The sequence below is a fragment of the Pristiophorus japonicus genome, chromosome 2, assembly GCF_044704955.1.
Source record: "Pristiophorus japonicus isolate sPriJap1 chromosome 2, sPriJap1.hap1, whole genome shotgun sequence".
In the NCBI taxonomy this organism is placed as follows: Eukaryota; Metazoa; Chordata; class Chondrichthyes; family Pristiophoridae; genus Pristiophorus; species Pristiophorus japonicus.
In genome coordinates this window covers 349,022,844-349,047,726 of record NC_091978.1, presented here as the reverse complement: position 1 = coordinate 349,047,726, position 24,883 = coordinate 349,022,844, and the positions used below count along the sequence as shown (strand labels likewise).

At 45.8% G+C, this 24,883-nt stretch overlaps 1 long non-coding RNA gene across 1 annotated transcript in view; it reads right to left on the bottom strand.

The window, feature by feature from the left end:
• The window catches only part of LOC139234907 (uncharacterized), a 62,532-nt gene that overhangs the window by 31,422 nt on the left and 6,227 nt on the right, over positions 1–24,883 (bottom strand). Inside the window, exon 2 of the long non-coding RNA XR_011588360.1 lies at positions 10,981–11,127. This is a non-coding gene — a long non-coding RNA (uncharacterized lncRNA). The remainder of the gene's footprint in view (positions 1–10,980; positions 11,128–24,883) is intronic.

The window sequence follows — 24,883 nt, the reverse complement described above, 5'->3', positions numbered from 1 at the left end:
TGATGGTCATGGAAGCGTTTGAAAACCTGTCACGGCCCGCCAGATTAGGACTTGGACCAGCCAAGATCCTCTGCTGTCCCTACTAAAAAAATGTGTACTGCATGGGAGCTGGGCCAGCATCCCCGTTGAAATGCAAGAGCCAATCAAGCAGTTCCAGCTGTCCATTCAGGCAGACTGCCTGTTGTTGGGTAACCGCATAGTGCTACCCAAAAAGGGCAGGGAGACGTTCATCTCGGATCTCCACAGCACACACCCGGGTATAGTAATGATGAAAGCGATAGCCAGATCCCACGTGTGGTGGCCCGGTATCGACTCTGACTTAGAGTCCTGTGTACGGCAATGCAGCGTATGTGCCCAGTTGAGCAACGCGCCCAGAGAGGCACCACTAAGTTTATGGTCTTGGCCTTCCAGACCATGGTCGAGGATCCATGTCGACTATGCGGGTCCGTTTGTCGGTAAAATGTTCCTGGTAGTGGTGGATGCTTTTTCAAAATGGATTGAATGTGAAATAATGTCGGGAAGCACTGCCACCGCCACCATTGAAAGCCTGAGGGCCATGTTTGCCACCCACGGCCTGCCTGACATAATGGTCAGTGACAACGGGCCATGTTTCACCAGTGCTAAATTTAAAGAATTCATGACCCGCAATTGGATCAAACATGTCACCTCGGCCCCGTTTAAACCAGCCTCCAATGGGCAGGCAGAGCAGGCAGTACAAACAATCAAACAGAGCCTTAAACGAGTCACAGAAGGCTCACTCCAAACCCGCCTGTCCCGAGTACTGCTCAGCTACCGCACGAGACCCCACTCGCTCACAGGGGTGCCCCCGGCTGAGCTACTCATGAAAAGGACACTTAAAACCAGACTCTTGCTGGTTCACCCCAACCTGGATGATCAGGTAGAGAGCAGGCGGCAGCAACAAAATGTAAACGATGGTTACGCCACTGTGTCACGGGAAATTGATCTGAATGACCCTGTGTATGTGCTAAACTATGGACATGGTCCCAAGTGGATTGCGGGCACGGTGACAGCTAAAGAAGGGAGTAGGGTGTTTGTAGTCAAACTAGACAATGGACAAATTTGCAGAAAGCACCTGGACCAAACGAGGCTGCGGTTCACAGACTGCCCTGAACAACCCACAGCAGACACCACCTTTTTCGAGCCCACAACACACACCCAAAGGATCAACGACACCGCGCCGGACCAGGAAATTGAACCCATCACGCCCAACAGCCCAGCAAGGCCAGGCTCACCCAACAGCCCTGCAAGGCCAACAATACGCCAGCCCAGCGAGGGCACAGCCAACACACCAGAACAGACATTTGTACCGAGGTGGTCCGCCAGAGAAAGAAAGGCTCCCCACCGCCTCACCTTGTAAATAGTTTTCACTTCGACTTTGGCGGGGGAGTGATGTTGTGTATCTGTAAAGCATGCACTCCCATGTTCTGCCACCTGGGGGCTCATCCCCTGAAGTCCCAAGGGATCCCAGCATCCCTTGGGAGCACTGTATATAAGCCGGCTCCTAAGGCCTGTTCCTCACTCTAGAGCGTCTTAATAAAGACTGAAGTCACTGTTACTTTAACGTCCCTGTGTGCAGCCTCATCTGTGTTAGGAGCACAATACTATCTATGAACACTGCGCATCACCGTGAGAAGGCTGTCCACGTTTATAAAATGGGAGGATTTCCTGATTGACCGCACTCACACCACCATGAGTGGCCCTTTCTACGATGCAATCAGCTTGCCCAACAGGAAAGGTTTAAATTTGATGACTGTTCAACGGGTTAGTGATCACAAGCACCTGTATATGTGAGGCTCGATATCCAGGAAACTGCTGTCATAATTTTTTATTCTGGCAGTTCACACTATCGCCTCTATTTGCAACTAAGAGGCAGGTGTCTGGATGACTCCTTGGAGATCAGGGTTTTCCCTGCGGCAGTGCTTGGTGATCCTAGTTCAGTTCCTTCAGACCACAGGCAAGCATCATGATCATGTCACTGGATTTATTATCGAGCAGACAACTGATAGTCTGAAGGTAAACTTCAGGCGGCCAGGCTGTCTCATATAGTGGTGCGTGCTGCATACTGCACAATCTTTCTGTTTAAAGATTGCCTGCCTCGGTGGGTGAAGAGTAACAAGCACAAGATCAGCAAGGTGATCAGGCCCAGCTGCAGGAGAATGTTGCACATTTACAAACTGCAAGACATCCATCGAACTCATATGAGACACGTTTTCCTAAATACTACCCATAGCCATCCAAAAAACGGTCCTGTCCATCAAACCACTGTGACTTCTTTAAAAATCTCTGTTATTTCTTCAACAAATTCTGTAAGATTGGCCAAGCACAAACTGCTACTTAGAAATCCACGATGGTCCTGATTACATAGAAACATAGAAAATAGAAGCAGTAGTAGGCCGTTCGGCCCTTCGAGTCTGCACCGCCATTCAATATGATCATGGCTGATCCTCTATCGCAACACCATCTTCGCACTTTTTCCCATATCACTTGATGCCTTTTGTGCCTAGAAATCTATCTATCTCCCTCTTAAATATATTCAATGACTTGGCCTCCACAACCTTCTGTGGTCGAGAATTCCACAGGTTCACCACCCTCTAAGTGAAAAAATTTCTCCTCATCTCGGTCCTAAATTTCCTACCCCGTATCCTGAGGCTGTGACCCTTGTTCTAGACTTCCCAGCCAGGGGAAACATCCTCCCCGTATCCAGTCTATCCAACCCAGTCAGAATTGTATACGTTTCAATGAGATCCCCTCTCATTCTTCTAAACTCTAGTGAATACTGGCCTAGTCGACTCAAGTTTCTCTAAATTAGGGTCACCCTGGAAGATTTGACTGTGTGCTGTTCAAGCACGTTGCTCGCACTCAAACACCACAGCAATCAGCAAGTCTATTCTGAATTGTATATTGTTTTGCGGCGAAGAGCAGTTCTGATGATGAATTATTCATTTTTTATGCAAAGCAGATCAGTTTCTGGATGCATGTTCAGATCATCTCAATTGCTTGGCAATGAAGGTACCTTTTGTTGAAAAAAAAACACATTACACTTTGGAGATTGCATTAGGGGGCGTCATTGGTTCAACTCAGTTTGTTCCGGTGAAGCAGTTTCATTATATATGTGTGACCTTCGCACAAGTGAATGGAAGTGAAAGATATATATATATTTTAAAATAACATACTCAGCCGTGACTCATTTAAATGCTCCGTCAAGGCTGTATGTTTTTTCTCTCATACATATGTAATTAACAACGGGGACCTCTTATTCGTAAGGAAATGGGTACTATTAAAACAAGATACAACAAATTACATGACATGGCATTCAGTTTTATTTTAAATACAGGTAAAGTGTTCGAAATCCAGAAATCTCGGGACCGAGGCCGTTCCGGATTTCATAGAAACATAGAAACATAGAAAATAGGTGCAGGAGTAGGCCATTCGGCCCTTCTAGCCTGCACCGCCATTCAATGAGTTCATGGCTGAACATTCAACTTCAGTACCCCATTCCTGCTTTCTCGCCATACCCCTTGATCCCCCTAGCAGTAAGGACCTCATCTAACTCCTTTTTGAATATATTTAGTGAATTGGCCTCAACAACTTTCTGTGGTAGAGAATTCCACAGGTTCACCACTCTCTGGGTGAAGAAGTTCCTCCGCATCTCGGTCCTAAATGGCTTACCCCTTATCCTTAGACTGTGACCCCTGGTTCTGGACTTCCCCAACATTGGGAACATTCTTCCTGCATCTAACCTGTCTAACCCCGTCAGAATTTTATATGTTTCTATGAGGTCCCCTCTCATTCTTCTGAACTCCAGTGAATACAAGCCCAGTTGATCCAGTCTTTCTTGATAGGTCAGTCCCGCCATCCCGGGAATCAGTCTGGTGAACCTTCGCTGCACTCCCTCAATAGCAAGAATGTCCTTCCTCAGGTTAGGAGACCAAAACTGTACACAATACTCCAGGTGTGGCCTCACCAATGCCCTGTACAACTGTAGCAACACCTCCCTGCCCCTGTACTCAAATCCCCTTGCTATGAAGGCCAACATGCCATTTGCTTTCTTAACCGCCTGCTGCACCTGCATGCCAACCTTCAATGACTGATGTACCATGACACCCAGGTCTCTTTGCACCTCCCCTTTTCCTAATCTGTCACCATTCAGATAATAGTCTGTCTCTCTGTTTTTACCACCAAAGTGGATAACCTCACATTTATCCACATTATACTTCATCTGCCATGCATTTGCCCACTCACCTAACCTATCCAAGTCGTCTATTTCTGGATTTCGGAACGTCTTTCCGTCATCCCGAATCTGGAAACGCCTGGGCCGAGGTAAGGGGGGGGGAGGGGGAGGCGAGGTCAGATGGAGGCAGGGGTCCATTGGCCGAGTGAGAGGAGATCGGGTAGCTGAGCGGGGTGGGGGGGATGGCGGGTCCGGATTTCGGAACATTTTCTGGATTCCAGACGACCCCACCACAGACCGGCCCAGTGTCCAGATTCAAGAACATTACGAATTCCGGAACTCCAGATTTCGGATGCTCAACCTGTATATACTTTAGGCAGTTTTGCCTCACTAGGTGCATTTTCTCCATAATAAACTTTACAAAAACAAATGGTGTATTTCAAGATGCTTTTGTGACAAATACTAGAAAGAAATAATAAATAGTAAGGTAATTTTCAACTAATTGTAGACAGATCATAGAATAAGGAGTTAGCAGCACACTGCAGCCCAGATTTGTATCTGCTTACTTTAAAGAAAAAATTATTGCAGTGCCCGAGGTGGTGCAGTGTAGATTCACCAGAATGATACCAGGATTAAAAGGGTTAAATTATGAGGACAGGTTGGTATCTAGGCTTGTATTCCCTTGAATAAAGAAGATTTAAGGGGTGATTAAAGGATTTGATTAGGTAGATGGAGAGAAACTATTTGCTCTGGTGGGGGAGTCCAGATTAAGGCACTGTAAGCTTAAAATTAGTGCTAGGGCATTAAGGGGTGATGCCAGAATGTACTTCTTCACACAAAGGGTAGTGGAAATCTGGAATTCTCTCCCCCAAAACACTGTTGAGGCTAAGTCAATTGAAAATTTGAAATCTGAGATGGATAGATTTCTGTTAGGCAAGTTACAGAACCAAGGTAGGTAGTTGGAGTTAAGATGCAGGCGAGCCTTGGCCTGAATGGACTACCTCTGTTCCTATGTTCCCAATACCTGTCTATATAATGTATGGTAAGTATCCTTTCTCAGCAATCTCTTGGGCAATAGTGACCTTTCCAAGGAGTGATTTTATCTGGCAAACTCATTAGCTATTGGGCCAGAATTGACTGTAAGAAAGACTTGGATTTATATAGCGCCTTTCACGACCACCGGACGTCTCAAAGCGCTTTACAGCCAATGAAGTACTTTTGGAGTGCAGTCACTGTTGTAATGTAGGAAATGTAACCGGCGAATGAACGGCGCCCACCATTAGTAAGACTAGCCCTTGCCTGTTTAATTTCCATGAGACATTGGCCCGGAGTTTATGGTGTTTCCGACAGCATATGCACAACATATGCTGTCTGAAGCCTTCAGAATAGCCCAGTAAGTTCTGGGTTTCCACATGCACTACGCATTTGTGCAAAAGCCCGGAACTTGAGATCTGTAAAGTTTTGCTTGGACAGACCCACCGCATCCGCTACAAATTCAATTTTGCTGGCATAGAGTTGGGCTATTTACCCAACTACTGGTCAGCAGATGCCCACGAAACCCTTATGCCTGGTAAATGCAGGCGTAAGGCTTTTTACCAGTGTAAGGGTTAAAATAAGTGTTAAAATAATTTGGTTTAATTATTTAAACATACACATACAGTTAAAATTAGTTTAGGTAAGTTTTGTCCCATTTTAAAATGTGGAAATTTATTTTTCAAAAAATTAACTTTTTATTTTAAATATTTAATTAAGGGGTCTTTTAATTAATTTTGAACATTTATTTTTATTTAAGTTTTATGACATGTTATTTATTAGGTGATTTCTATTATGCTTATTTCTATTCCGTACGTAAATGGAATCGCCATAAGCATCATAGAAATCACCCTTTTTGATTGGTTGGCCTGGCCCATGTGATCCCAGGGTCGCTTGTGAACCGCCTGCGGCCCTGGGGATCTGTGGGCCTTTACACAGGCGTACATCTGCAGGTCCAGGACCAAAACAGATCAAAGCTCCGGAGACACTGGGTAAGTTCGTACTTTTCTTTCGGTTCGGAGGCGTGTACTGGCAGCAAGTCTCCGACCGCAATTTCCAGGCCAATGTGTGGCAAGTTGCTGGAAGTGGGAGTTGGAAACGCCACGGCGCCGTCTACAGGGCATCTAGGATCTATGTGTACAGGAAAAGCAACTGTGCATCTCCTTCACCAATCAGGCTGAAGTACTTTGAAATGAACAACACAGAGTCTGAACCAGGAGATGCAAGCTAAAATTGTAAATTCAATGTCAAATCAGGTACAGAAAGTAAAATAAAGAGAGGGAAAGAAAGATTGGATTAAGAGAGAGAGGAAAAAAAGAGATAGAAAGATAAAGTAAGAAAAAAAAATAACATTTCAATTTTTAAAAAATCTCCCAACAATTAAAGCTGAAGGAATGAGACATCACACTGTTAAAACGGATACTTAGGCTGAAATGGACAAGACTTCAGCTAACTGTTCTATTTATGTTGTGTTCTAGCATCTTCATTGCTTACAGTTAGGCTTGTGACCAAGAAGATAGTTCCATGTTTGATTGATAAGACATTGGACCAATGTCAGACTTTCAGGGAGGAAAGGAAAATGATTTGACACATTTCTTTTGGTCACTGAAAAATGCAGGACTATTTCTATGTTAACCATTGTCTTTTGAGCGCTGTGGTTGGTCTATGAGAATAATGTAACAATTTGGCTAAAAATCCCATTTGCGATTGGTTCATGGTGATCGCTATTCTTTGCTCCCTGGAAATTATTTCAATGTTTGAAGATATGACGGGACAGTTTCAACAGATGTTTCTTTCATTAAAAAAATTAAAATAAACAGCGTTATAAATGTTATTTTTAAGGGCATGTGGTGAAACTGCTGAAATGCATTTAGCGGGATCACTGAGGAGCTACCACAGTGGTTTTGGCTCTAGGTATTATTTTGAAGGGATGTGATTGATTAACATTTTTTGGTGGGATGTGATCAGTTTTGATTGGTTATATGATTAACGAGGAACACGAGATTTAACAAAAATGTTCAAAAAGGGGGAAAAGGCAGAACTGGGGAACTTCAGGCCTATTGGCATAGAAATTGGTATGTGGTGTACCCGTTCTTTGGGCACAAAGCATACAATTTAACAGTGCGGATGCCTAAAACAGGCGTTTGGCCCCCTGAGTTTGTTAGTGAGGAGCCTAATGAAGAGCCCCTTGTTGAAATTAGTCAACAAAGTTAGGCAGGCCCCTGTTACCGCCAACTAAAGATAATTGTTAGAACCATTTTTTAAATATATAATAAAACTCTTCCTGTGGAATCAGAAGTGCTCCAGCAACCCCCTTTAGGCATCACTATCATCCCCCCCACCCCCCCCAACCCAAAGCCCGCTCCCTAACTCCTTTCCCAACATTTACCAGGCGGCACAATATTGATGCCTTCCCTCGGGTAAGCTACTTGTGGAGGCACAAACAGTGCCAGCAGATCACCCAGAATATGTTGATGAGGCCAGAGGACCAATTTCCATTGATCTTCAGGACACTTGTTACAGTGGATAAAGAATTGGCTACCTGACATAGATAGAAACTTGTTATCATTGGCTGTGGACCTGGTTGGAGACTGATTACCAGTGGTGTCCTACAAGGATTGGTGTTAGGATCTTTGCTCTTTACCATCTATATTAATGACCTAGATGAAGGTATTGGGGGAATGGTCCGCATGCTAATGGACGATGAGAATATTTGTGGAGATGTTAGGCCTGTGGAGGAGACTAAACAACTGCAAACAGTTCTTGATGTGTTGGGAGAAATGGGCCCTCATTTGGCAAATGGCATTTAACGTAGGGAAGTGCAGTGTCATGCATGTGGGCAGGACCAATTTTAAGCATACATGTACCTTACAAGGAGCAGAATTGAAGTCAGTCATGAAAGAAAGAGATCTTGGTATCATAGGGCCCGAGTTTGGTGAAACCTAAGTTCCGCCCAAGTACCGCCCAAATGACCGCTAAGATCTTGACGGTACTTTGGGTGAAAGTTTCGTGAAAAAATGTGGGAAAGGCCACCCGGCGGCAAAAATGGGCCTTGCACACCGCTGGGTGGCAGTGGGCGGTAGGTCCCATTCTGGGTAGCAAATGCAATCCTTGGCAAAGTACCGCTGAGGATAGAGTCGGGCCCAGGGAGGGGGCGAACAGATAAAATTAAAACATTTCAAAACATTTAAAAAAAACACCAGAAATCCTTCAGGCGACCCCATCCACCTAAATCCCTGCAAAATAAATGAAGAAAACAAGTGCACTAATCTTTTTTTGCAGGTCTTCATACTTACCGTTCAGGTAAGAACTGACTCTACACGTCGGTCTCTTCTGCTGCTGGAGTGACAACTCAGCGGGAGGACTCTTGTGGGCGTTGCATGCCGGCGCACACCAGCGGACGGTCCCCAGTGGTATTCTCTCCCTGCCAGCGTGAGGACCTGATGAAACTCGCTCGGAGGGGAGACTGCCCAGAAAACACCAAGACCGCCGAGTTGCCAGAGGTGAGTCGACCAAACTCGGGCCCCAGTTCATAGCCCTCTAAATGTTCACTACCTATACTGTAAAACTATAGCTAAAGCAAATAGGGTACCGGGTTGCATTCACAGGACTATCAATTGCTAGATGAAACGTAACGGGCTGGATTATCGGTTTTCTGCTGTCCCTGTTAGCACCCCGGAGGGGTGGCAATGATGGCACTCCTGGGCAGGCGGCCAGCTTCCTGCACCCAGCCGGGACATTCGGTGTCGGTTTTGAGGGGGCGCAGAGCATTAACGCCCGGAAGTGGCAAGCCGGTGTGCAACGCCCCTAGTTGCGACACCGGCTCGATACTTGGATCGTGCCCGCTTAGCGCCCTGTAGCGCGCCCTAGTGGGAACGCCTGTGGAAGCTGGTGTTCCAAGCTGTTGCGGCTGCAGTGAGGTAAGTAATGACGACTTAAGGTGAGTGTGATTGTTTTTTTTTCGCGACTTATGTTGTGGTGGTGTGAGTTATTTATTGGGAATGTTTTTAGTGTTTTTTTTCCAGATTTATCTTTCCCCGAGACCTCTCTTGGGTCGCTCCGAGGCCGACTATTAAGCTAGCGATTTTCACTTGCTCAGCTGGCCTAGCGCCCTAAAAGAGGTGTGAAATGCCTCCCTTAGTGCTCCGCTCCAAACTCAGGGCCCAGCTGCTGAATTTTGCGGCGGTAGATGCAACCCATTTGCTGGTGCAAAACTTACCACTCCGCCTGGATTCGCGTCACAACAAAACCGCGACCGAAATTCCACCCCAACATTTTGTACTTGTTTCGGTCTCATTTGGAATACTGTGTCCAGTTTTGATCCCTTCATGGTGGGTACTATTATGGCTTTGGATAAGGTTCAGAGGGGAGCCACAAAGTTCCTTCCCAGTTTAAAACGCCTTAGATGGCCGAAGAAGTGAAGTGAAGACTCAGAGGCAATTTGATTGAGGTCTATAAAATAATGAAAGTACTAGATTGTGTATACGTTGACAAATTATTTCAATTAGATAGGTTGGGGAGGACCAAGGGTCATGCATAGAAACCACACAAGGGAAAATATAGGTTCGATGTTAGGCTTTTTTTCTTTCCCCAGAGAATACTCGGTCGATGGAACAAGTTGCCAGCTATTGTGGCAATTGCTGATTCTTTGTATACCTTCAAGAAGGAGCTGGACTGGTTTCTGGCTGAAGTGGAGATTGCATCATACAAGAAGTCGCAAATGACATGCCATGGTTGATGTGGTCTCCTGGACTGCTTGGGGAGCAGGGTTTTGGGTTGGGTAGGTCAAGGAAGGTAGGGCCATGGATATGGCTAGCAGGCCCCCTTCAAAAGTTAATGCTCTCTTACAGCTGATGGTCTCCTTTACAAGAGAGACAATCTTCGGCAGGCATCAATTTATAGTCTCCCAGGCTATAACCCCAGCCTAAAGTTATAGATGGACCCCACTTTTACCCCAAAAGTGGTCTATTGGCTGGTTTCATCCTGGCATCCAGACTGCGATCAGAAAGGAGACAGGAGCACTGAGAATTCCGGTGAGGGATGCTGTCCTATTGACCCCTTCCTATATTGGGCATCTGCTTCAAGTCACACAGCATCCTGACTTAGACATATATCGTATTCCTTCATCATCAGTGTGGCAATATTCTGGAATTCTCTCCCTAACACCATTGTAGAGCACTGCTACCACAAGGACTGCAGCAGTTCAGGGAAACTAGGGTAATAAATGTATCCAAGGCAGAATCGCCCACATCCAAAAACATTTTTTTTTAAAAAGGGTCCCTGTATGGAGTGGATGGAAGCTCTGTGTGCCCCAGGCCTCAATGAAAAATCTGTGTGTAGACTTGGGTGGTGATTTTCTGCAGGGGTTCTACTGGTTGTCCACCGTTACTTCAGCGAAAGAGTCATGGACTGCTTAGAAAAACAGTGTGAACATCTTTTATGTAATATTTCCAGGATTTCCTGGAATTACAGTGGACGAGAAAGAAAATCCTAAGAAAGTCATCCACTTGGCGCTTCCCATTAACCTTCTCCCCAGGGACCAAGGAAACTAGAGGTCAGAGTCTTCAACATAACCACAAAGAAGAAACTTAACCCAAGGTAGATGACAAACTCAGCAAATCTCAATGTAGAATTCACATACTGTACATGACATGTGCAAAACATATTATTTTAAAGTTATGCACAAGAGGCTAATTCTTATAGCATTTGCTTCAATAGATTACATGCAGTAAAGCCACATTTAATAATCTGTTTACCTTTGTATTTGCTCTGTATAATTTGGCTTTTCCACCAATTGTTGTAAGGCAGGACACATAGTTCCCCTGACTTTTCTCCTCTGATGTAAAATGCCAATCTGGTCCTTGGGGTTTGCCTTTATTTCAACATCTTGTTTGTTGTCACCACTGTGAATGTAATATTTAATTTTTTAATGAAGAAAATATGCAATACATCAAGGTTAAAAAAGTGGAAAAAGGTAAGATTTTGAACACTTTGGGGGGGAAATTGATCTGTACATAACAGTCGACAGCTAAATGACAGTAAATTGGAAAAAAGCATCAGGCGAGTGTAAAATGCTATCAACGTAGACCAATTTCATGCACTTTAAGTGGTTCGCTTCTAATTGCGAGTTTCTTTACATATGAATCAACCTGTATTCTAGTGTCAGCTGTGGCTCAGCGGGTAGCATGCTTGCCTCTCAGGCAGAAGGTTGTGGGTTCAAGTCCCACTCCAGGGACTTGAGCATATAAATCTAGGCTGACACTCCAGTGCAGCGCTAAGGGAATGTGACACTGTTGGAGATGCTGTCTCTCGGATGAGAAGTTAAACCGAGGCACTGTCTGCTCTCTCTGGTGGGTGTAAAAAATCACATGTCACTATTTCGAAGAAGAGTAGTGGAGTTATTTCCCGGTGTCCTGGCCAATACATATCCCTCAATCAACATAACAAAAACAGATTATCTGGTCATTATCATATTGCTTGCTGTGCGCAAAATTGGCTGCCGCGTTTTCCACATTACAACAGTGACTACACTCCAAAGAAAATATTTAATTGGCTGCAAAGCGCTTTGAGACATCTGGTAGTTGTGAAAGGCACTATATAAATGCAAGTCTTTCTTTATTTATACCTATCAAAACAGAGATTTATACTTTTAAATCAAATATTAGAGCAGCAAAACAGAAGGAATTTGAGCAAAAAGCCAAGTGTTTGTGAGTTTCCCAGGCAACTCTTCTCTGGGGACAAGTACTCAAGAGTTATTCTGCTACCATATTAAAAATAACACAAGCATCGAGGTTTATATGTAGCATAACATGAGGAAACATTTGGTAAAAAATTATTTTTGATTTCGGTTTCTGATCTGTTTTATCGCCTCACCCATGAGACTGCATGGCATCTAAAGGATAAGAAGTCTTTTGATGTGGTGCATTAGGCATCACAACTGTATGGGACAGGCTAGACGGACACAGTTGGTCTTATCCTGTCCAACACTTTTGTATGTTTGTATCTTCGTAACACAAAGTAACTAATTAGAAAGGAAAGGTACAAGGGGGCAGAAAATTGTAAATTTGACCTCCACTCCTGACCCTACTGGAGTATCTGGGTGGGACATCTGTTTGACATATCTTGCTGGGCAGGTGGAAAAGGATATCAGCAGGAGAGCATTTTGATGCTAGTGATCGTAATTCAGTTAGATTTAGGGTAGTTATGGAAAAGGACAAAGATAGACCAGGAATAAAAATTCTCAATTGGGGGAAAACAATTTTCTAAGCTGAGATATGATTTAGCCAAAGTGGACTGGAAACAGCTACTCGAAGGTAAATCAGTGTCAGAACAGTGGGGAGCATTAAAGGAGGAGATCTTGAGGGTTCAGAGCAAGAATGATTCCTTAAAGATAAAGGGTGGGACGAACAAATCTAGAGCCCCTTGGCTGTCACGGGGCATACAGGGTAGGATAAAGAAAAAAAGGGAGGCTTATGAGAGATACCGAGGGCTCAATACTGCAGAAACCCTAGAGGAGTATAGAAAGTGCAAGGGTGAAATTAAAAATGAAATTAGGAAAGCAAAGAGAGAACATGAAAAAATGTTGGCAAGTAATATCAAGGAAAACCCAAAGATGCTTTATAAATACATTAAGAGCAAGTGGGTAACTAAAGAAAGAGTGGGGCCTATTCGAGACCATAAAGGTAATCTGTGTGTTGAGGGGAAAGATGAGGGTCTGGTTCTTAATTAATACTTTGTGTCTGTTTTCACAAAAGAGAGGGGCAATGCAGAAAATGCAATCAGGGAGGACTGTGAAATATTAAATGAAATAAACATAGTAAGACAGGAAGTATTAAGGGGCTTAGCAGCTTTGAAAGTGGATAAATCCCCAGGCCTAGATGAAATGTATCTCAGCCTGTTAAGAGAAGCAAAAGAGGAAATAGCAGAGGCTCTGACCATCATTTTCCAATCCTCTCTGGCTACATGTGTGGTGCCAGAGGACTGGAGGACTGCTAACATTGTACCTTTATTTAAAAAGGGAGAAAGAGCTAGACCGAGTAATTACAGGCCAGTCTGCCTAACATCGGTGGTGGGAAAATTATTGGAAAAAATTCTGAGAGACAGGATAAATCTTCATTTAGAAAGACACAGATTAATCAAGGACAGTCAGCATGGATTTGTTAAGGGAAGGTCGTGTCTGACTAAGTCGATTGAATTTTTTGAGAAGGTTTAAAGAGGGTCGATGAGGAAGTGCATGTGATGTAATGTATATGGATTTTAGCAAGGCTGTTTGATAAGGTCCCATATGGCAGACTGGTCATGAAAGTAAAAGAACATAAGAACATAAGAAATAGGAGCAGGAGTAGGCCCTATGGCCCATCAAGCCTGCTCCGCTTTTCAATAAGATCATGGATGATCATTGACCTCAACTCCTCTTTCCCGCCCAATCTCCATATCCCTTGATGCCCCTAGATGCCAAAAATCTATCTATCTCAGCCTTGAATATATTCAGAGACTCAGCTCTCTGGGGCAGAGAATTCCAAAGATTCACAACACTCTGAGTGAAGAAATTCCTCCTTATCTCTGTCTTAAATGGCCTTCCCCTTATCCTGAGACTGTACGCCTAGTTCTAGACACTTCAGCCAGGGGAAACAACCTCTCAGCGTCTACCCAAAATTGGCTCAGAGACAGGAAGCAAAGGATAATGGTGTCTTTGTGACTGGAAGGCTGTTTCGAGTGGGGTCCCGCAGGGCTCAGTGCTATGTTCCTTGCTTTTTGTGGTATATATTGTGTTCTTAACACAGATGAGACTGCATACAGGGAGGTTAAAGTAACAGTGACCTCAGTCTTTATTAAGACACTCCAGAGTGAGGAACAGGCCTTAGGGGCCGGCTTATTTCCAGTGCTACCAAAGGATGCTGGGATCCCTTGGGACTTCAGGGGATGCACTCATGAGTGGCGGAACATGAGAGTGCATGCTTTACAGATACACAACATCACTTCCCCCCCAAAATCAAAGTGAAAACTATTTACAATCTGAGACGATCGGGAGCCTTTCTTTCCCTGGTGGACCGCCTCGGTACAAATGTCTGTTCTGGTGTGTTGGCTGTGCCCTCGCTGGGCTGGCGTGTTGTTGGCCCTGCAGGGCTGCTGGGTGAGCCTGGCCTTGCTAGGCTGTTGGGCGTGATGGGTTCGATTTCCTGGTCCGGGGTGGTGTCGTTGATCCTTTGGGTGTGTGTTGTGGGCGCGAAAAGGTGGTGTCTGCTGTGGGTTGTTCAGGGCAGTCTGTGAACCGCAGCCTCGTTTGGTCCAGGTGCTTTATGCAAATTTGTCCATTGTCTAGTTTGACTACAGACACCCTACTCCTTTCTTTAGCTATCACCGTGCCCGCAATCCACTTGGGACCATGTCCATAGTTTAGCACATACACAAGGTCATTCAGATCAATTTCCCGTGACACAGTGGCACGACCATCGTTTACATTTTGTTGCTGCCGTCTGCTCTCTACCTGATCATGCAGGATGGGGTGAACCAGCAAGAGTCTGGTTTTAAGTGTCCTTTTCATGAGTAGCTCAGCCGGGGACACCCCTGTGAGCGAGTGGGGTCTCGTGCGGTAGCTGAGCAGTACTCGGGACAGGCGAGTTTGGAGTGAGCCTTCTGTGACTCGTTTAAGGCTCTGTTTGATTGTTTGTACTGCCTGCTCTGCCTGCCCATTGGAGGCTGGTTTAAACAGGGCCGAGGTGACATGTTTGATCCCATTGCGGGTCATGAATTCTTTAAATTCGGCACTGGTGAAACATGGCCCGTTGTCACTGACCAGTATGTCAGGCAGGCCGTGGGTGGCAAACATGGCCCTCAGGCTTTCAATGGTGGCAGTGGCGGTGCTTCCCGACATTATTTCACATTCAATCCATTTTGAAAAAGCATCCACCATCACCAGAAAAATTTTACCGAGAAACGGGCCCGCATAGTCGACGTGGATCCTTGACCTTGGTCTGGAGGGCCAGGACCACAAACTTAGTGGTGCCCCTCTGGGCGCGTTGCTCAACTGAGCGCACACGCTGCATTGCCGTACACAGGACTCTAAGTCAGAGTCGATACCGGGCCACCACACACGATAATGCCTCTTTCTCAATATGCTGTAGGCCCTCTCTGCCTTAGACAAGCTTCTGGAGACACAGGCGACAGGTTGCAACTTCCCTGCAAAGTTAGCTTGTTGTAATACACACCCGACTCCGTACGACGATGCATCAGATGCTAGCACAAGTCTTTTACACGGGTGATACAATACAAGCAGCTTGTTGGAGCATAAAATGTTTCTGGCTTTCTCAAAAGCAATTAGTTGTTTTTTTCCCCATACCCAGTTCTCACCTTTACGCAATAACTCATGTAGGGGCTCTAAGAGGGTGCTTAACCCCGGTAGGAAGTTACCAAAATAGTTGAGGAGCCCTAGGAACGACCGCAGCTCCGTGACGTTCTGTGGCCTGGGCGCGTTTCTGATAGCCTCTGTCTTGGCGTCTGTGGGCCGAATGCTGTCCACCGCAATCTTTCTCCCCAAAAACTCCACTTCTGTTGCCATGAAGACGCATTTCGACCCCTTCAGCCGCAGCCCTACGCCATCCAGTCGCTGGAGGACCTCCTTCAGGTTTTGTAGGTGCTCGACGGTGTCCCGACCCGTGCCCAATATGTCGCCCTGAAAAACCACCTTGCGTGGTACCGACTTGAGTAGGCTCTCCATGTTTCTCTGGAAGATTGCTGCAGCAGACCGAATTACAAACGGGCTTCTGTTGTAGATGAACAGTCCCTTGTGCATGTTGATGCAGGTGAGGCCCTTCGAAGGCTCCTCCAGCTCCTGCGTCATGTAGGCCGAAGTCGGGTCGAGTTTGGTGAAAGTCTTGCCTCCTGTCAGCGTCGCAAATAGGTCGTCTGCCTTAGGTAGCGGGTATTGGTCCTGTAGTGAGAAACAATTAATAGTTACTTTATAATCGCCGCAAATCCTGACCATGCCGTCACTTTTGAGTACTGGAACAATCGGGCTGGCCCACTCGCTGAATTCCACTGGGGAGATGATGCCCTCGCGTTGCAGCCTGTCCAGCTCAATTTCCACTCTCTCCCTCATCATGTGAGGTACCGCTCGCACCTTGTGGTGAATGGATCGTGCCTCTGGGACCAAATGGATCCACATCTTCACCCCGGAAAAGTTTCCAATGCCTGGCTCAAAAAGGGAAGGAAATTTGTTAAGAACCTGGGTACATGAGGCCTCATCGACATGTGATAGCCCTCGGATGTCATCCCAGTTCCAGCGGATTTTGCCCAGCCAGCTCCTTCCAAGCAGTGTGGTGCCATCGCCCGGGACAATCCAGAGTGGCAGTTCGTACACCATGCCCTCGTAGGTGACCTTGACCATGGTGCTGCCCAGGACAGTGATAAGCTCTTTGGTGTACGTTCTCAGTTTCGTGTGGTAGGGGCTCAGGGCTGGTCTGAGTGCCTTGTTGCACCACAGTCTCTCAAACATCTTTTTACTCATGATGGATTGGCGAGCGGCAGTGTCCAGTTTCATGGCTATGGGTAAGCCATTCAATTTTACATTTAGCATTATAGATGGATATTTCGTCGAAAATGTGTGCACCCCATGTACTTCAGCATCTGCCTCTTCTCTCCGAGGCTCGAAATTGCTTTGATCCACCATGGGCCGATCTTCCTCTGCCACGTGGTGGTTAGCAGGTTTTGCAGAGCACGCAGCTCGTCTGCAAGCTCGTTGGAGGTGCCCCATTGTTCCACAGCTCTTGCAAACATACCCTTTGAAGCAGCATGATTAGGCTGAATGGAAGCCTCCACAACACCAACAAGGTGTGAATTGCCTTGCATTCATCCTTTGTTGCGGACTCTGAGTCATCTGAGTCACCTGAGGCCTGCTGGCAGTTGCAGACTCGTGGGTTCTGCCCTGTACATTTCTGCTCGCATAGTTCCAGTTAATTTATGAACATTGCTAGCACTTGTGTGCTGAGACATTTGTTTGGTGTTATCACTGGTAGACATAAATGCCTGTGCTATCACAATGGCCTTACTGAGGGTCGGTGTCTCTACAGTCAAAAGTTTTCATAGGAAGGTCTCATGGCCAATGCCCAGTACAAAAAAGTCTCTGAGCATTTGCTCCAGGTAGCCATCAAACTCACATTGTCCTGCCAGTCGCCTTAGCTCGGCGACGTAGCTCGCCACTTCCTGACCTTCAGATCGCTGGCATGTGTAGAACCGATATCTCGCCATCAGCACGCTCTCCCTCAGGTTGAGATGCCCCGAATCAGTGTACACAGCTCCTCACACGCTTTATCTGTGGGTTTCACCGGAGCTAGAAAATTCTTCATGAGGCTGTAGGTCGGTGCCCCGCAGACTGTGAGGAGGACCGATCTCCTTTTTGCAGCGCTTCCTTCTCCGTCCAGCTCGTTGGCTACAAAGTACTTGTCTAGCCGTTCGACATAGGCTTCCCAGTCCTCACCCTCCGAGAACTTCTCCAGGATGCCCACAGTTTGCTGCATCTTTGCTTTGGATTCGTATTCTCATCGCCAGTAATTGTGTTCTTAACACAGATGAGACTGCACACAGGGAGGTTAAAGTAACAGTGACCTCAGTCTTTATTAAGACACTCCAGAGTGAGGAACAGGCCTTAGGGGCCGGCTTATATACAGTGCTCCCAAGGGATGCTGGGATCCCTTGGGACTTCAGCGGATGCACTCGCTGGTGGCGGAACATGGGAGTGCATGATTTACAGATACACAACAGTATGGGCCCAAGTTTCCACACGATTTGCACCTGATTTTTAGGAGCAACTGTCTTAGAAATCGCAATTCTTCACATTTTTTTTTCTGCAGTTCTAGGCAGGTAGAACAGTTCCACTTTGGAACAGAATTTTTTCTTCAAAAGGGGGCGTGTCCGGCCACTGACGCCTGATTTGAAAGTTTCCACAGTGAAAACGTACTCCAAACTAACTTAGAATGGAGCAAGTGAAGATTTTTGTAGAACTGAAAAAACCTGTTCTACACATTAAAAAATCAGGCGCAGGTTACAAATTAGGCGTCCAGAACGAGGTGGGGGGGAGGGGGGGGGGAAGGGATGTCATTAAATTCTATAATAAATCCTTATTTATACTTCTATAAATATTATACAAATAAATCAAATCTGAATAAACATTTATAAGCAAAGAAAAGATTAAATAAACCATGTTCCTACCTGTGTGAAAGGCAGCGGTTTGTCATCGGGACCGAAGGCTGAACGGACCGGGCCCGAGACTTCGGGCAGGGCCCGTCCCCAGCACCAGATTTACAGGTAGGTGGCGTTGGGTCGGGTCGGGGAGGGAGGTTCGGTTCTGGTCGGCGGGGGGAGGGAGGGAGGGAGAGAGGGAGAGGGTGAGGGAGGGAGAGGGAGGGAGGGGGAGGGAGAGGGAGGGAGGGAGGGGGAGGTCAGGTCGGGGAGGGGGAGGTCAGGTCGGGGAGGGGGAGGTCAGGTCAGGGAGGGGGAGGTCAGGTCGGATCCTGTCCGGGAGCGGCAGTCGGGTCGGGTGGGGTCCAGTCGGGGGGGAGCGGGAGCGTCAGTCGGGTCGGGTCGGGTCCAGTCGGGGGAAGCGGGAGCGGGAGCGGCAGTCGGGTCGGGTCCAGTCGGGGGGAAGCGGGAGCGGGAGCGGCAGTCGGGTCAGGTCCAGTCGGGCGGAAGTGGGAGCGGGAGCGGGAGCGACAGTCGGGTCGGGTCCAGTCGGGGGGGAGCAGGAGCGGCAGTCGGGTCCGGTCCGATCCGGGGGGGGGGGGGGGGCGGCTGCGGGTGTCGGGTCCGGTCCAGGGGGGGTGGAGCGGGGGTCGGGTCTGGTCCGGGGGTGGGGGGTGGGTGGGAAGCGGGAGTCGAGTCGGGTCGGGAGGAAGCAGGAGCTGGGCGTGGGAGGAGCCTTATTCACGCAGCCCCAGTGAGGCCATTCGGCCAGGGCTAGGGGCTGCGTGCTTCGGGCCCCTCCCACACAGTTTCGGGCGCCTGGAGCTATTGCACTTGCGTGCCCACTGTAGCGCGCATGTGCACAGGTCCCGGCACTGTTTTCAGCGCAGAGACCTGGCTCCACCCCCCCTACAGCTCCTGCTGCGCTGCGCCGAGGGCCAGTGGACCTGCAGGGAGGTGGAGAATACAGAGATTTTTTTTAGGCGCACTTTGTGGCGTGAAAAACGGGCGTCCAGGTCGGGACTGCGCCATTCTAGGCGCGTGTGGAAACTTGGGCCCTATATATCATGATTTAGACTTGAATATAGGGGGTATGATTGAGAAGTTTGCAGACGATATGTAAAATTGGCTGTGTGGTTGATAATGAAGAAGAAAGCTGTAGACTGCAGGAAGATATCAATCATCTGGGCAGAACAGTAGCAAATGGAATTCAATCTGGAGAAGTGTGAGGTAATGCATTTGGGGAGGGCTCATCATCAACATAAACAGTCCCTCGAAACAAGGATGACTTGCTCCCATGCCAAAAAAGGATGAGTTCACAGGTGTTTCAATGAAGGACTTAATATTCCAGGTCCTGAACTACATCCTGAAGGGTGGAAAATGCCTGTGCGTGGATTTTTATTTTAACTATGGTGGCCACTGCACACCAGCCACCACACGGACTTGACAAAGCTAGGTCTTGGTCCAGTGGCAAGGGTTATCCAAGATGACCGGAGACCAGCTTTGCTGCACACAGTGTGGGCTGGCCCATGCTGCTCCTCGTTTACTGCTACATTGGTAGCATCCTCTTTAGTGAAGACAGATGTAAAGTACTCATTTAGTACCTCGGCCATGCCCTCTGCCCCCACAAGAAGATCATCTTTTTGGTCCCGAACCAACACCACCCTTCCTTCGACTATCCTTTCACTATATGTTTATAAAAGATTTTCGGTTCCCTTTTTATGTTAGCTGCTAATCTATTCTCATATTCTCCTTTTGCCCTCTTACTCCCTTTTTTAGATCTCCTGTAGATCTTTCTGTATTCAGCGTGATTCTCTACTGTATTATGAACCTTACATTTGTCATAAACCTCCTTTTTCTGTTTCATTTTAATCTCTATATTGTTAATCATCCAGGGAGCTCTAGCTTTGGATGCCCTGCCTATCCCACTCATGGGACTGTGTCTACTCTGTACCCAAACCATCTCCTCTTTGAAGGCCTTCCATTGTTCAATTACAGTTTTGCCTGTCAATTTTTGATTCCAATCCACCTCGGTCTTTTCAAATGAGCTTTTCTCCAGTTAAGTATTTTTATGTTTGATTGTTCTTTCTCCTTTTTCATAACTATTCTAAATCTGATATCACCAAAAGCTTTCCCACTGAAACATACTCCATTTGCCCCACTTCATTCCCCAGAACTAGATCTAGCACTGCTTCCTTCCTCATTGGCTGGAAACATGTTGATCAAGGAGGTTCTCTTGTACACATTTCAGGAATCTCTCCCTTTCTTTGCCCTTTACATTGTTATTATCCCAGTCTATATTAGGAAAATTGAAGTACCCCATTATCACTACTCTGTTGTTCTTGCATCTTTCTGTAATTTGCCTGCAAATTTGTCCTCTATCTCCTCCCCACTATTTGGTGGCCTACAGTATTGTTCCTTAACTCTAACCAAATCGATTCTGTCTTTGAACTCTGAATTACACATTCCTTTCCGTTGCTGTAATAGTTTCTGAATTCCAATGAGTAGAGGCCCAATCTACTCAACCTTTCCACATAAGTCAACCCCTTCCTCTCCGGAATCAACCTTGTGAACCTTCTCTGAACTGCCTCCAAAGCAAGTATATCCTTTTCTAAAGATGGAAACCAAAACTGCACGCAGTATTCCAGGTGTGGCCTCACCAATACCCTGTACAACTGTAGCAAGACTTCCCTGCTTTTATACTCCATCCCCTTTGCAATAAAGACCAAGATTCCATTGGCTTTCCTGATCACTTGCTGTACCTGCATACTAACCTTTTGTGTTTCATGCACAAGTACCCCCAGGTCCCGCTGTACTGCAACACTTTGCAATCTTTCTCCATTTAAATAATAACTTGCTTTTTGATTTTTTCTTCCAAAGTGCATGACCTCACACTTTCCAACATTATACTCCATCTGCCAAATTTTTGCCCACTCACTTAGCATGTCTATGTCCTTTTGCAGATTTTTTGTGTCCTCCTCACACATTGCTTTTCCTCCCATCTTTGTATCATCAGCAAACTTGGCTACGTTACACTCGGTTCCTTCCTCAAGTCGTTAATATAGAATGTAAATAGTTGGGGTCCCAGCACTGATCCCTGTGGCACCCCACTAGTTACTGATTGCCAACCCGAGAATGAACCATTTATCCCTACTCTCTGTTTTTTGTTTGTTAACCAATCCTCTATCCATGCTAACCTGTGAATTTTTATCTTGTGCTTAACCTTTTATGTGGCGCCTTGTCAAATGCCTGCTGGAAGTCCAAATACACCACATCCACTGGTTCTTCTTTATCCTCAAAGAATTCCAGCAAATTTGTCAAACATGACTCCCCCTTCATAAATCCATGCTGACTCTGCCTGACCGAATTTTGTTTTTCCAAATGTCCTGCTACTGCTTCTTTAATAATGGACTCCAACATCTTCCCAACCACAGATGTTAGGCTAACTGGTCTATAGTTTGCTGCTTTTTGTCTGCCTCCTTTTTTAAATGGGGCATTACATTTGCAGTTTTCCAATCTGCTGGGATCTCCCCAGAATCCAGGGAATTTTGATAAATTACAACCAATGCATCCACTATCCCTGCCACTACTTCTCTTAAGACCTCAGGATGCAAGCCATCAGGTCCAGGGGATTTATCCTCCTTTAGTCCCATTATCTTACTGAGTACCACCTCCTTAGTGATTGTGATTATGTTAAGTTCCTCCCCTCCCCCCCCATAGCCCCTTGACTATCCACTGTTGGAATATTGTTAGTGTCCTCTACCGTAAAGACTGATACAAAATATTTGTTCAGAGTTTCTGCCATCTCCATGTTCACCATTACTAATTCCCTGGTCTTGTCCTCGAAGGGACCAACATTTACTCTAGCCACTCTTCCTTTTTATATATCTATAGAAACTCTTGCTATCTGTTTTTGTATTTTATGCTAGTTTATTTTCATAGTCTATCTTCCCTTTCTTAATCATTTTTTTAGTAATTCTTTGTTGGCTTTTAAACGCTTCCCAATCTTCAGTCCTCCCACTAGTTTTGGCCACTTTGTATGCCCTTGTTTTTAATTGGATACCGTCCTTTATTTCTTTAGTTATCCATGGATGGCTATCTTTTCTCTTACGCCCTTTCCTCCTCACTGGAATATATTTTTCTAGAGAGTTGTGAAGTATCTCCTTAAATGTACACCACTGTTCATCAACCGTCCTATACTTTAATCTATTTTCCCAGTCCACTTTAGCCAACTTTATTTAAGCTTAGTATGCTGGTTAGAGATCCAACTTTCTCACCCTCCATCTGAATTTGAAACATCAATCATGCTATGATAACTCATTCCAAGGGGATCCTTTAATAGGAGAATGTTTATTAATCCTGTCTCATTACACAGGACCAGATCTATGATAGCCTGCCCCCTGGTTGGTTCTGTTACATTTTGCTCAAGGAACCCGTTCCTTATGCACTCTATGAACTCTTCCTTAAGGCTACCCTGATCAATTTGATTTGTTCAATCAATATGGAGGTTAAAATCATCTATGATTATTGCTGTTCCCTTTTTACAAGCCCCCACTATTTCCTGGTTTATGTTCTGACCAACAGAGTTGCTACTGTTAGGGGGTCTATAGACTACGCCCACCAGTGACTTTTTCCCTTTATTATTCCTTATCTCTACCCAAACTGTTTCAACATCCTGATCATTTGAGCCAATATCGTTTCTCACTATTGCAGTGATTCCATCCTTTTTCAATCGAGCTACCCCACCTCCTTTTCCTTTCTGTCTGTCCTTCCGCATTGTCAAATACCCCTGAATATTTAATTCCTAGCCCTGGTCACCTTGCAACCACCTCTCTGTAATGGCTATCAAATCATATCCATTTGTCTCAATTTGTGCTGCCAACTCATCTATTTTGTTACAAATGCTACATGCATTTAGACAAAGTGCCTTTAAATTTGTTTTTTTACCTTTTTTTCCTGCTTGTTTCCTCTCTCCTTCAAAATCACTTTCTTTATTTTTGCTTTCTAATTCCAGCTTTACTCCCCTCCCTACTGAATCTATTTTCAGGTTCCCATCCCCATGCCAAGCTAGTTTCAATCGCCTGGATGGGTTGGAGAGGAATTTTTACAGATTTTTTTCCCCCCAATTGGCCTGGGTTTTTAATCTGGTTTTTGTCTCTCCCAGGAGATCACATGGCTCCGGTTGGGGTGGAGTGTAGAATGTTTTAGTGTAAGGGGTGTCGCAGATGTGTGGGGCGGACTAATTGGGCTGGGTGCTCTTTACCTTTCCACCATCGTTCATTGTTCATAGGCTTATAAGTGACCTTCAGGGTTGTTGACTGAGGGCCGTGCGACTCTTTGTCGGCCGGCACGGACACGATGGGCTGAAATGGCCTTCTTCTGTGCTGTAAATTTCTATGTTTCTATGATCAGCTGCTTGTGGTTAGGGCTGGTATGCTCCCTTCATAAGTTAAAGCTCTCCGGTTGACTGGGCTCCTTTACAAGAGGACCACTCTGAAAACTATAGGCACCAATTCTGTAGTCTTCCAAGTTACAACCCCAGCCCGAAGATATCGATGGACCTCGCTTTCACCCCAAAAATGATCTGGTGGCTTGCTTCTGTGAAAAGCACAAATCAGTGGACTTTCTTTTCTGTCAGATGTTAATTGCTCTGCTGAGGTGTTCCAGTATTCTCTAATTTTTGTTTCAATTTTCCAGCTTGCACAGGTTTGCTTTACCTCACGTAATTATGACTCACTGGTACAAAATATATCCAATTAACAAAATTGATTAAATAATGCATGATGATATTTCCCCAGTGTATTTTTCTGTTGTAGTGTGGGTCAAAGACAGGTCTTCTTGTGATATAAATTTTAGGTAAAACAAATTAGTAACAATCAAAAGAAAGAAAGGGCTAGAAACTCCACTTTTTTTGCATGCTTAACGCCCATTTTACTGCAGAAGTGATGTAGAACGCCCATATATCGCCCATTTTGGCACAAACTGGAAACTGGCGGGCATTTTTTGGAAACTTATCGCCGAGCGTTACTTTCCCCATGTGCTTAACACCGAGAAAAAATATTACCACGCGCCCACTTTTTTGGGGCAGAATCAGCAGAATGGACGAATTCAACGCCCATAATATCGGCCAGCGTTACTTTCCGCACTGATTTAACGCCGAGATTCAATATTATGGGCTCACTTTTTTTTGTCGTAAAGAGCATATTTACCGAAACTAGCAGCCATGAGATCACCCAGCATGAATGTCAGCATCTCGCACACATATCGCCCACAATATCGCTCACCCAAAAAACCACCCACAAAAAGTGGAACTAACTGGAACTAATCACAGCGCTATGGACGCCATGTTCTAGATCACATGTTGCGTCCTTTAAAAGGCTGCTGTGCTTCAACCTCGCCGGAGTTCGGATGTACTCTGCAGGTCGTTGGAGCTGATGTGAACATCTGTAAAAACATCTTGACCACACTGTGACGGATTGGAAT